Below are 13,611 nucleotides of genomic sequence, written 5' to 3' on the forward strand. Positions count from 1 at the left end.
GATGTAGTTGGTGTGGCTGAGACATGGCTGGATTCTTCGCATGACTGGGCTGGAAATATTGAGGGTTTTACACTATTTAGGAAAGACCAAGTCAATAGAAAAGGTGGTGGCATGTGTCTGAATGTGAGGGGTGATCTGAAGACAAGTGTGAAAGAGGCAATTGTGGGTGAAGATGGTGAGGATGTGGAAACCTTATGGGTGGAAGTTCAAAGGGATATAAACACTGAAAAAATAATACTTGATGTAATCTATAGACCCCCTAACATCACATAGGAGATAGAAACACAACTGTATAACCAAATAGAGTGACGGCACAGTCTGGTAGAGTGGTCATAATGGGAGATTTTAACTTCTTAGACATGATTCTGCCTCAACCGCAAAGAGGAGAAAATTCCTAAACTTGCTACAGGACCACTTTATGGGCCAGTTTGTAGAAGCTCCCACTAGGGGCGATGCTCTATTGGATCTGGTAATTTCTAATGATGCAGAGCTTGTTGGAAATGTTACTGTTCGAGAAACACTAGGTAATAGTGACCACAATATAATTATATTCCCCCTAAACTATAAGAAGCAAACTCTGTCTGGCAGAGCAAAGACACTGAATTTTAAAAAGCCTAATTTCCCTGGGTTGAGGGCAGCATCTTAGGGCATAGACAGCTACTGTCACATAATAATACTGAGGATAAATGGGAGAGCTTTAAATCCACATTGAGTAATTGCACTAAAACATTTATTCCTTTAGGTAACAAGTATAAACGGCTAAACTTAAACCCCCCCCCCCCCCCCCATGGCTTACAGCTACTGTAAAAAGGCCAATACAAGACAAAAAAAAAGGGCATTTAAAAGATAGCTGTAGCGTTTGAAGATTACAAAGGGCTTAATAAAATCTGTAAAAAGGAGATAAAATTAGCAAAAATACTAAACCAACAGCAGGTGGCAAAAGAGAGCAAAACAAATCCCCAAAAATTCTTTAAATAGATAAATGCTAAAAAATCAAGTTCCAAGCAGGTAGGTCCCCTAAATAATGGTAAAGGGGGAAGGGGGGTAGTCACTGAAGATAAGGAAAAGGCAGAGTTACTAATTGGGTTTTTTAGCTCTGTATATACAAAAGAAGAGAAAGGAGCTGATATCTCTGGTGCTGGGGCTCTTAATACATCCAAGTAATATACTCAATTGGCTAACTGTAGATATGGTCCAAGATAAGTTAAATAAGGTAAATGTGAACAAGGCTCCGGGTCCAGATGGAATACACCCAAGAGTGCTTAAAGAGCTCAGTTCAGTCATTGCTGTGCCCCCGTTTATAATTTTTAAAGATTCTCTAGGTACTGGTACAGTGCCACGTGATTGGTGCAAGGCAAATGTGGTGCCCATATTCAAAAAAAGATCTAGGTCCTTCACAGGTAATTATAGACCAGTTAGTTTACCTTCTGTTGTGGAAAAATTGTCTGAAGGACTCTTAAGTAGAGTTGAGCGAACACCTGGATGTTCGGGTTCGAGAAGTTCGTCCGAACTTCCCGGAAATGTTCGGGTTCGGGATCCGAACTCAACCCGAACTTCGCCCCGAACCCGAACCCCATTGAAGTCAATGGGGACCCGAACTTTTCGGCACTAAAAAGGCTGTAAAACAGCCCAGGAAAGGGCTAGAGGGCTGCAAACAAATGTGGATAGGGAAATGAATAAAAATAAAAATAAAATAAATAAAAATTAACCAATATCAATTGGAGAGAGGTCCCATAGCAGAGAATCAGGCTTCATGTCATAGCAGAGAATCAGGCTTTATGTCACCCACCACTGGAACAGGCCATTGTCAGATATTTTTAGGCCCCGGCACCCAGACAGAGGAGAGAGGTCCCATAGCAGAGATTCAGGCTTCATGTCATAGCAGAGAATCAGGCTTCACGTCACCCAACACTGGAACAGGACACTGTCAGATATGTTTAGGCCCCGGCACCCAGACAGAGGAGAGAGGTCCCATAGCAGAGAATCAGGCTTCATGTCATAGCAGAGAATCATGCTTCATGTCACCCAACACTGGAACAGGCCACTGTCAGATATTTTTAGGCCCCGTCACCCAGACAAAGGAGAGAGGTCCCATTGCAGAGAATCAGGCTTTTCCAAGGCTGCTAGTTCAAGTGCTGCTGGTATAAGTGAATTGGAGATATTCAGGAGGTAATCTGGAGGTGGATACAATCTAAACAAGTAAGATTTGTTTGTTTAAAATCTTTTTCCTCTTTACAATGGCAGATCTGGTTATGTGCAGGAATTGTTGTGCTTTTATTTCAGGTTCCACTCTTCAAAGGTTTGGATACTGTCTGATCTGTAGACAGCTCTCCATAATGCAGCAGGAAATTACCTTTTTGAAATATGAGATTTTTAAATTAACCACTAAACAAACTCAGGCTGAGAACATTGCAATGCCACTGCCACAGAGGCCCCCTAGAAATGGAAGATGGGTTACTGTAGGTTAAGGTAGACAGAGTTGTGGATAGAAGGCATGTCCCACAGTCTGTGGCTCTCCATAATTCATTTGCAGCACTTTCCGAGTGCAAGAGCAACATGGAGGATGGCTCAAGCACAGTGGGTGAGAAACAATCATCTCCCATGCCTAAAGTATGTAAGACTGCAGCCAAAGACAAAAAGGAGAAGGTGAGGATTGATAGTAAGCAGCTGTTGGTGGGCGATTCCATCATAAGAGGTGTGAAGTTTGAGGAGAATGGTGTTGTGAGATGTCTCCCTGGTGCTACCGCTAGCAGGGATAGACGACGGATCCTAAATATAGTTAGGCAAGCAAGGCAGGAAAGGGAAGTGGATGTTATTCTCCATCTTGGGACAAACGATCTGGCTTGCAATGAGGTTTCAAAGGTGAAAGAAGCTTTTCATACACTTGGAAAGGATATACAGGAGGTTGCATCAACTGTTTCATTCTCTGCAGTTTTGCCTGTGCAGAACCTTCAGCATGACAGGAAGATGCGCATTAAGGAATTCAATGTATGGCTTGGTGAATGGTGTGTGAACCAAGGGTTTGGCTTTGTGTCTCATGATAGCTCTTGTTGGAATGGAAAAGAACTGTACAAGAAAGATGGTTTGCATCTTTCTCTCAAGGGAACGAATGTCCTCGGTGAACAGTTCCAAGTATTTGCTAAGAAGCATTTAAACTAGGAAAGGGGGGCAAAAGAGTGATAATCCAGCAGTCCGACTGCCCCCCGGAACAATGCCAGAAGAGGCCAGTAGCACAAAGGTTAAGAAATGACAAGCTCAGAGTCTTGTCTACAAATGCTCGCAGTCTAGGGAATAAGATCAATGAGCTTGAGGCTATAATGGCATCTGAGAATATAGATGTAGTGGCTGTTACTGAGACGTGGTTCAAGGGGAGTAATGACTGGGATATATCAATACCAGGTTTCTCTCTATACAGGAAAGACAGAGAAGGCAAGAAGGGGAGAGGGGTGGCCCTGTATGTGAAAGATAGCATAAAATCTAATTTGATACAAGTTAGCGAGAAGAATTTAGAGTCAGTTTGGGTTACCTTGCAGCTTGATAATCATAAGGTAACTCGTGTAGGTGTTATATATAGACCACCTACCCAAGTCAAAGAATTAGATGATCTACTAGTTGAGGAAATAGCTAAAATGACATTGAAGGGGGAAGTTATCATTATGGGAGACTTCAATCTTCCAGATGTAAACTGGAAAACCAAAATAGCTAGTTCTGCCAAGAGTACAGATATTCTAAATTCCCTACTGGGATTATCTCTACAGCAAGTAGTGGAGGAGCCAACCCGGAAGGAGGCCATTTTAGATTTAGTATTCACAAATGGGAATTTGGTATCTGATATTACTGTAGGGGAAAGCTTGGGATCTAGTGATCACCAGTCAGTGTGGTTTACTATAAGTACAGTGACTGAGTCACACCACACAAAAACAAAAGTTTTAGATTTTAGAAAAACTGACTTTTCTAAAATTAGATTAGTGGTATACGAGTCCCTATCAGACTGGAACAGTTTAATTGGAGTCCAGGAGAAATGGGACTACTTAAAAGTGGCACTATTTAAGGCAACAGAAGATTGCATTAGGCTTGTCAGTAAAAGCAAAAAAAGGAAGAGACCACTGTGGTACTCAGCAGAAGTGGCCAAAATCATTAAAAACAAAAAGATAGCATTTAGGAATTATAAAAAAAAAAAAACGAGGATGACAGACAAATTTATAAGATTAGGCAGAGAGAGGCCAAACAAGTTATAAGAGCTTCTAAAGCACAGGCAGAAGAGAAATTAGCTCAGTCAGGGAAAAAAGGCGATAAGGCATTCTTCAGATACATAAATGAAAAAAGGAAACTAAAACAAGGAATTACCAAATTAAAAACTAAAGAAGGAAGGTATATGGAAGAAGATAAAGAACTAGCTGACTGCCTCAATGAATACTTCTGTTCAGTTTTTACAAAGGAAAATGAAGGAGAAGGACCTCAGTTGGGAAAGAAGACTAATGAATCTTTTGACGCATGTGTCTTTACAGAGGAAGAGGTTCTAAGTCAACTGTCTAAAATTAATACAAATAAGTCACAGGGGCCTGATGGGATACACCCAAAGCTATTAAAAGAGCTCAGCGGTGAACTAGCAAAACCATTAACAGATTTATTTAACCAATCACTGGCAACAGGAGTCGTCCCAGAAGATTGGAAATTAGCAAATGTTGTGCCCATTCACAAGAAAGGTAGTAGGGAGGAATCGGGCAACTATAGGCCAGTAAGCCTGACATCAATAGTGGGGAAATTAATGGAAACCATACTTAAGGAGAGGATTGTGGACCATCTAAAATCCCATGGATTGAAAGATGAAAAACAGCATGGGTTTACTTCAGGGAGATCATGTCAAACTAATCTTATTGATTTTTTTGATTGGGTGACTAAAATAATAGATGGAGGAGGTGCAGTAGACATCGCTTATCTAGACTTTAGTAAGGCTTTTGATACTGTCCCACATAGAAGGCTTATCAATAAAGTGCAGTCATTGGGCTTGGACTCCCATATTGTTGAATGGATTAGGCAGTGGCTGAGGGACAGGCAACAGAGGGTTGTAGTCAATGGAGTATATTCAGACCAAGGTCTTGTTACCAGTGGGGTACCTCAGGGATCTGTTCTGGGACCCATATTGTTTAATATCTTTATCAGCGAAATTGCAGAAGGCCTCAATGGTAAGGTGTGTCTTTTTGCTGATGACACAAAGATTTGTAACAGGGTTGACGTTCCTGGAGGAATACACCAAATGGAAAAGGACTTAGGAAAACTAGAGGAATGGTCAAAAATCTGGCAACTAAAATTTAATGTTGATAAGTGCAAGATAATGCACCTGGGACGTAAAAACCCAAGAGCAGAATATAAAATCAGTGATACAGTCCTAACCTCAGTATCTGAGGAAAGGGATTTAGGGATCATTATTTCAGAAGACTTAAAGGTAGGCAGACAATGTCACAGAGCAGCAGGAAATGCTAGCAGAATGCTTGGGTGTGAAGCAAGAGGAATTACCAGTAGAAAGAGGGAGTTGCTCATGCCGCCGTACAGAGCACTAGTGAGACCTCATTTGGAGTATTGTGCTCAGTACTGGAGACCATATCTCCAGAAGGATATTGATACTTTGGAGAGAGTTCAGAGAAGAGCTACTAAGCTGGTACATGGATTGCAGGATAAAACTTACCAGGAAAGATTAAAGGACCTTAACATGTATAGCTTGGAAGAAAGACGAGACAGAGGGGATATGATAGAAACTTTTAAATACATAAAGGGAATCAACAAGGTAAAAGAGGAAAGAATATTTAAAAGAAGAAAAACTGCTTCAAGAGGACATAGTTTTAAATTAGAGGGGCAAAGGTTTAAAAGTAATATCAGGAAGTATTACTTTACTGAGAGAGTAGTGGATGCATGGAATAGCCTTCCTGCAGAAGTGGCAGCTGCAAATACAGTGGAGGAGTTTAAGCATGCATGGGATAGGCATAAGGCCATCCTTCATATAAGATAGGGCCAGGGGCTATCCATAGTATTTAGTATATTGGGCAGACTAGATGGGCCAAATGGTTCTTATCTGCCGACACATTCTATGTTTCTATGTTTCTATGTCAATATAATGGTAAAATTAAAAAAAGAGGATTGAATGAAGTGCCCTGGAGTACAAGAATATATTGTTAAGGGGATGTAGTTATAAATGTCTAATCTGCACAAGGGATGGACAGGTCCTGTGGGATCCATGCCTGGTTCATTTTTATGAACGTCAGCTTGTCCACATTGGCTGTGGACAGGCGGCTGCGTTTGTCTGTAATGACGCCCCCTGCCGTGCTGAATACACGTTCAGACAAAACGCTGGCCGCCGGGCAGGCCAGCACCTCCAAGGCATAAAAGGCTAGCTCTGGCCACGTGGACAATTTGGAGACCCAGAAGTTGAATGGGGCCGAAACATCAGTCAGTACATGGAGGGGTGTGCACACGTACTGTTCCACCATGTTAGTGAAATGCTGCCTCCTGCTAACACGTTCCGTATCAGGTGGTGGTGCGGTTAGTTGTGGCGTGGTGACAAAACTTTTCCACATCTCTGCCATGCTAACCCTGCCCTCAGAGGAGCTGGCCGTGACACAGCTGCGTTGGCGACCTCTTGCTCCTCCTCTGCCTTCGCCTTGGGCTTCCACTTGTTCCCCTGTAACATTTGGGAATGCTCTCAGTAGCGCATCTACCAACGTGCGCTTGTACTCGCGCATCTTCCTATCACGCTCCAGTGCAGGAAGTAAGGTGGGCACATTGTCTTTGTACCGGGGATCCAGCAGGGTGGCAACCCAGTAGTCCGCACACGTTAAAATGTGGGCAACTCTGCTGTCGTTGCGCAGGCACTGCAGAATGTAGTCGCTCATGTGTGCCAGGCTGCCCAGAGGTAAGGACAAGCTTTCCTCTGTGGGAGGCGTATAGTCATCGTCCTGCGTTTCCCCCCAGCCACGCACCAGTGATGGGCTCGAGCTGCGTTGGGTGCCACCCCGCTGTGAACATGCTTCATCCTCATCCTCCTCCACCTCCTCCTCCTCATCCTCCAGTAGTGGCCCTGTCTGGCCACATTTGTACCTGGCCTCTGCTGTTGCAAAAAACCTCCATCTGAGTCACTTCTAAGAGACTGGCCTGAAAGTGCTAAAAATGACCCCTCTTCCTTCTCCTCCTCCTCCTGGGCCACCTCCTCTTCCATCATCGCCCTAAGCGTTTTCTCAAGGAGACATAGAAGTGGTATTTTAACGCTGATAACGGCATCATCGACACTGGCCATGTTGGTGGAGTACAGGGCACACAGGTCTCGCATGGAGGCCCAGTCATTGGTGGTGAAGTGGTGCTGTTCCGCAGTGCGACTGACCCGTGCATGCTGCAGCTGAAGCTCCACTATGGCCTGCTGCTGCTCGCACAGTCTGTCCAGCATGTGCAAGGTGGAGTTCCACCTGGTGGGCACGTCGCATATGAAGCGGTGAGCGGGAAGGGCGAAGTTACGCTGTAGCGCAGACAGGCGAGCAGCGGCAGGATGTGAACGCCGGAAGCGCGCACAGACGGACCGCACTTTATGCAGCAGCTCTGACATGTCGGGGTAGTTGTGAATGAACTTCTGTACCACCAAATTCAGCACATGCGCCAGGCAAGGGATGTGCGTCAAACCGGCTAGTCCCAGAGCTGCGACGAGATTTCGCCCATTATCGCACACCACCAGGCTGGGCTTGAGGCTCACCGGCAGCAACCACTCGTCGGTCTGTTGTTCAATACCCCGCCACAACTCCTGCGCGGTGTGGGGCCTGTCCCCCAATCATATGAGTTTCAGAATGGCCTGCTGACGTTTACCCCGGGCTGTGCTGAAGTTGGTGGTGAAGGTGTGTGGCTGACTGGATGAGCAGGTGGAAGAAGACGAGGAGGAAGCCAAGTAGGAGGAGGAGGCTACAGGAGGCAAAGAATGTTGCCCTGCGATCCTTGGCGGCGGAAGGACGTGCGCCAAGCAGCTCTCTGCCTGGGGCCCAGCCGCCACTACATTTACCTAGTGTGCAGTTAGGGAGATATAGCGTCCCTGGCCGTGCTTACTGGTGCACGTATCTGTGGTTAGGTGGACCTTGCCACAGATGGCGTTCTGCAGTGCACACTTGAATTTATCGGATACTTGGTTGTGCAAGGAAGGCACGGCTCTCTTGGAGAAGTAGTGGCGGCTGGGAACAACATACTGTGGGACAGCAAGCGACATGAGCTGTTTGAAGCTGTCTGTGTCCACCAGCCTGAATGACAGCATTTCATAGGCCAGTAGTTTAGAAATGCTGGCATTCAGGGCCAGGGATCGAGGGTGGCTAGGTGGGAATTTACGCTTTCTCTCAAATGTTTGTGAGATGGAGAGCTGAACGCTGCCGTGTGACATGGTTGAGATGCTTGGTGACGGAGGTGGTGGTGGTGGTACATCCAACTTTCCTCCAGAGGCGGAGGAAGAGGCCGAGTCAGTAGCAGAAGAGGTAGCAGGGGGAGCCTGAGTGAGTTCCTTGTTTTTAAGGTGTTTACTCCACTGCAGTTCATGCTTTGCATGCAGGTGCCTGGTCATGCAGGTTGTGCTAAGGTTCAGAACGTTAATGCCTCGCTTCAGGCTCTGATGGCACAGCGTGCAAACCACTCGGGTCTTGTCGTCAGCACATTGTTTGAAGAACTGCAACGCTAGGGAACTCCTTGAAGCTGCCTTTGGGGAGCTCGGTCCCAGATGGCGGTGGCCAGTAGCAGGCGGACTCTCTTGGCGGCGGGTGTTCTGCTTTTGCCCTCTGCTCCCTCTTTTGCTGCGCTGTTGGCTCGGTCTCACCACTGCCTCTTCCTCCGAACTCTGAAAGTCAGTGGCACGACCTTCATTCCATGTGGGGTCTAAGACCTCATCGTCCCCTGCATCGTCTTCCACCCAGTCTTCCTCCCTGACCTCCTGTTCAGTCTGCACACTGCAGAAAGACGCAGCAGTTGGCACCTGTGTTTCATCAGAGACGTGCTGAGGTGGTATTCCCATGTCCTCATCATCAGGAAACATAAGTGGTTGTGCGTCAGTGCATTCTATGTCTTCCACCGCTCGGGAAGGGCTAGGTGGATGCCCTTGGGAAACCCTGCCAGCAGAGTCTTCAAACAGCATAAGAGACTGCTGCATAAGTTGAGGCTCAGACAGTTTCCCTGATATGCATGGGGGTGATGTGACAGACTGATGGGCTTGGTTTTCAGGCGCCATCTGTGCGCTTTCTGCAGAAGACTGGGTGGGAGATAATGTGAACGTGCTGGATCCACTGTCGGCCACCCAATTGACTAATGCCTGTACCTGCTCAGGCCTTACCATCCTTAGAACGGCATTGGGCCCCACCAAATATCGCTGTGAATTCTGGCGTCTACTGGGACCTGAGGTAGTTGGTACACTAGGACGTGTGGCTGTGGCAGAACGGCCACGTCCTCTCCCAGCACCAGAGGGTCCACTTACACCACCACGACCATGTCCGCGTCCCTTACTAGATGTTTTCCTCATTGTTACCGTTCACCACAATAAGAAAAAAATTATTTGGCCCAATGTATTGAATTCAAATTCAGGCCTTTTTTTACAGGCACCTAACACTATCTGGCTATCTACTTAGGTACCGTATTACACTAATACAGGCACAGCAGTAACCACAGATTTAGCTGAATATAAATTGTAGGCCTATTATTTAGGCGCTGGATGACAGGTATACGTTTACGGACAGAATTAGACTTGGAGATGCACGGTAGCGTTTGAAGTTATTGAGAATGACCCTATCCGCACCTTCAATGTAATATACCCTTTTATGGATAGATTTAAACTTGGCCTGATACAGCAGAAACCACTGATTTAGGGAATTGCTAAATTGGGAATTGTATTTCAACCCAGAAAAAAAATATATCCTTTGCCAGACAGCAGACAGTATTACAATTGGCTAGCCACAGCTGAAACACCAGATTTAGGGTACTGCTATTTTGGCAATTGTATTTCACCCCTCAATAAAATAGCAAGCACAGCCAAGCCCCTGATGTAGGATATAGCAAAAAAAACAACAACACACTATTGATGGTTAAATGGACTTGGTGGCAGCTTGTGCTGGCCGCCGATCACCCCAGAAAAAAGTGACAGAAAAACGCTCTGGGCAGCCTTAAAACAGTGAGCAATTAAATAGCAGAGGTTGAATGATACACAGCTGTACATCGATCACTTCAGTAATTGTTTTTGAAGACTAAATCACTGCCTAATCTCGCCCTAACAGCAGCAGCTGCATCCTATCCCTACACTGATCAGAGCAGAGTGACGTGCGGTCACATGCTGCACTGGCCAATCACAGCCATGCCAATAGTAGGCATGGCTGTGATGGCCTCTTGGGGCAAGTAGTATGACGCGTGTTGATTGGCTTTCAAAAAGCGCCAAGAAAGCGCCGAACACCGAACCCAGACTTTTACGAAAATGTTTGGGTTCGGGTCCGTGTCACGAACACCCTAAAGTTCGGTACGAACCCGAACTATACAGTTCGGGTTCGCTCATCCCTACTCTTAAGGGACTATATACAGGAGTATGTGACTGTAAATAATATTATAAATGATAACCAACATGGGTTTACCAAGGACAGAAGTTATCAGTCTAACCTGATTTGTTCCTATGAGGAGGTGAGTAGTAACCTGGACAGAGGGGTGGCTGTGGATGTAGTGTTTCTGGATTTTGCAAAGGCTTTTGATACTGTTGCTCATAGACGTTTAATAGGTAAAGTACGGTCTATAGGCTTGGAAAGTATAGTTTGTAATTGGATAAAACAACTGTCTGAAGGACCGTGTCCAGAGAGTTGTGGTCAATGATTCCTATTCAGAATGGTCTGGGGTTATAAGTGGTGTACTCCAAGGTTCAGTGCTGGGCCCTCTATTATTTAATTTATTTATTAATGATATCGAGGATGGGATTAATAGCACAATTTCTATTTTTGCATATGACACTAAGCTATGTAGTACTGTGCAGTCTATGGAAGATGTCCATAAACTCCAAGCTGACTTGAACACTGTAAGTGATTGGGCATCAACTTGGCAAATGAGGTTCAACGTGGATAAATGTAAAGTTATGCATTTTGGTAGTAATCTCCGTGCTTTATATGTCCTAGGTGATGTAACACTGGGAGAGTCACTTATAGACAAGGATTTGGGTGTCCTTGTAGATGATAGATTAAATAACAGCATATTATGTCAATCAGCTGCTTCTAAGGCCACCAGGATATTGTCATTCATTAAACGAGGCATGGACTTGCGGGGCAGGGATATAATATTACCACTTTACAAACCGTTGGTTCGGCCTCATCTGGAATATGCAGTTCAGTTCTGGGCACCACTCCATAGAAAGAACGAACTACAGCTGGAAAAAGTACAGATGAGAGCGACTAAACTGATAAGGGGCATGGAGGGTCTTAGTTATGAAGAAAGATTAAAATAATTGAATTTATTTAGTCTTGAGAAGAGACGTCTGAGAGGGGACATGATTAACCTATACAAATATATAAATCGGCCATAAAAAAAAATACAGTGAAAAACTGTTCCATGTAAAATGACCTCAAAAGACAAGGGCCTACGACTGGAGAAGAAAAAGTTCAGTCTTCAGAAGCATCAAAGCTTCTTTACTGTAAGAACTGTGAATCTGTCGAACAGACTTCCTCAGGACGTGGTCACAGCAGGAACAGTGGACGGTTTTAAAAAGGGTTTAGGGCTCTTTCACACTTGCGTTATTGTCTTCCGGCATAGAGTTCCGTCGTCAGGGCTCTATGCCGGAAGAATCCTGATCAGGATTATCCTAATGCATTCTGAATGGAGAGAAATACGTTCAGGATGCATCAGGATGTCTTCAGTTCCGGAACGGAACGTTTGTTGGCCGGAGAAAATGCCGCAGCATGCTGCGCTTTTTGCTCCGGCCAAAAATCCGGAACACTTGCCGCAAGGCCGGATCCGGAATTAATGCCCATTGGAAGGCATTGATCCGGATCCGGCCTTAAGCTAAACGTCGTTTCGGCGCATTGCCGGAGCCGACATTTAGCTTTTTCAGAGTGGTTACCATGGCTGCCGGGACGCTAAAGTCCTGGCAGCCATGGTAAAGTGTAGTGGGGAGCGGGGGAGCAGCATACTTACCGTCCGTGCGGCTCCCCGGGCGCTCCAGAGTGACGTCAGGGCGCCCCAAGCGCATGGATCACGTGATCGCATGGATCACGTCATCCATGCGCATGGGGCGCTCTGACGTCATTCTGGAGCGCCCCGGGAGCCGCACGGACTGTAAGTATACCGCTCCCCTGCTCCCCGCTCCTACTATGGCAACCAGGACTTTAATAGCGTCCTGGGTGCCATAGTAACACTGAAAGCATTTGGAAGACGGTTCCGTCTTCAAATGCTTTCAGTACACTTGCGTTTTTCCGGATCCGGCGGGCACCTCCGGCAACGGAAGTGCATGCCGGATCCCAACAACGCAAGTGTGAAAGAGGCCTTAGATGAATTCTTAAAAGTAAATGTTGAGGAACGGTTGAGACGTATGCATATATCCATGCATGCCTGCAAACACGTGCGGGCATGTATGGTATATATCTGCATACATTAACCACAGCATCATGGGTGATGTGCGCAGATGTGCCCAGCATCTGCGCACGTCTGCCCATGGTGATCCCCAGGGGCTCATGGTGGCCCCTGTGGGAAATATGTGGTCCCTGGAAGCTGTGCCCCCTTATAATCCCCCTTATATTAGTATATATATGTGCCCCCTTATATGTGTCCCCTTATAGTTAGTATATATTGGCCCTGTATGGCAAGTGGGGACATATGCATGTCCCCTGTATGTGATGCCCCAGATATATGCGAGGGTGTGTGTATATATAGATATGTGTGTATGTATTTGCACACGTGTCTATGTATATACACTTATGTCAGCATGACAGTATGTATGTGGGCTTATTGCTGCCCATTCATACCCCCGGTTTTGTATGTGTTTATAGATGTGCCCCAAGCATCTGTGGATATATATGGGCCTATAACTGCCCATGTATGCCCCAGGTTTATAATGAGTATATATGTGTATATAGATGCGCCCCAAGTATCTATTTACATATATATACTTAAATGCCCCCCAGAGGGACAGCGTTTAGCCAGTTCCTGCAGATGGCTGGTGACTTCAAAGGCTAAGAAATCAGTTGCCTTTTGTTGATTTTATCAGCCTAGTTACTTATGTTTGGGACAGGGCTGGGTGTGTGGTGTTGCTAGCCTCAGGGGGCCAACTGGCAGTCCTGAGTGCAGGTATACGTCACAGTGACACTATGATGTCACATCCCTGAGGAAGGAGGCGGGGGGCTGGTTTTGGGCTATAAAGCCCCAAACACAGCAGAGGTGCGGCCTCTTGCAACCAGGCTAGATTCAGAGACGCATGGGGAGAGGAGCTCCATGATGACCACCTGGATAAGGCCTAAGTATATCTGTGTAGCCCCTACCTACCCCTCACATATCACCCCTGGTCCTGTAACCCCTATATTTGTGTCCCTGATGTGCACCTTGGGCCCTGCCTTATAACCCTTGCCCCTGATGTGTACTGGACACCCT

Source organism: Bufo bufo, chromosome 11, assembly GCF_905171765.1.
Source record: "Bufo bufo chromosome 11, aBufBuf1.1, whole genome shotgun sequence".
NCBI classification, from domain to species: domain Eukaryota; kingdom Metazoa; phylum Chordata; class Amphibia; order Anura; family Bufonidae; genus Bufo; species Bufo bufo.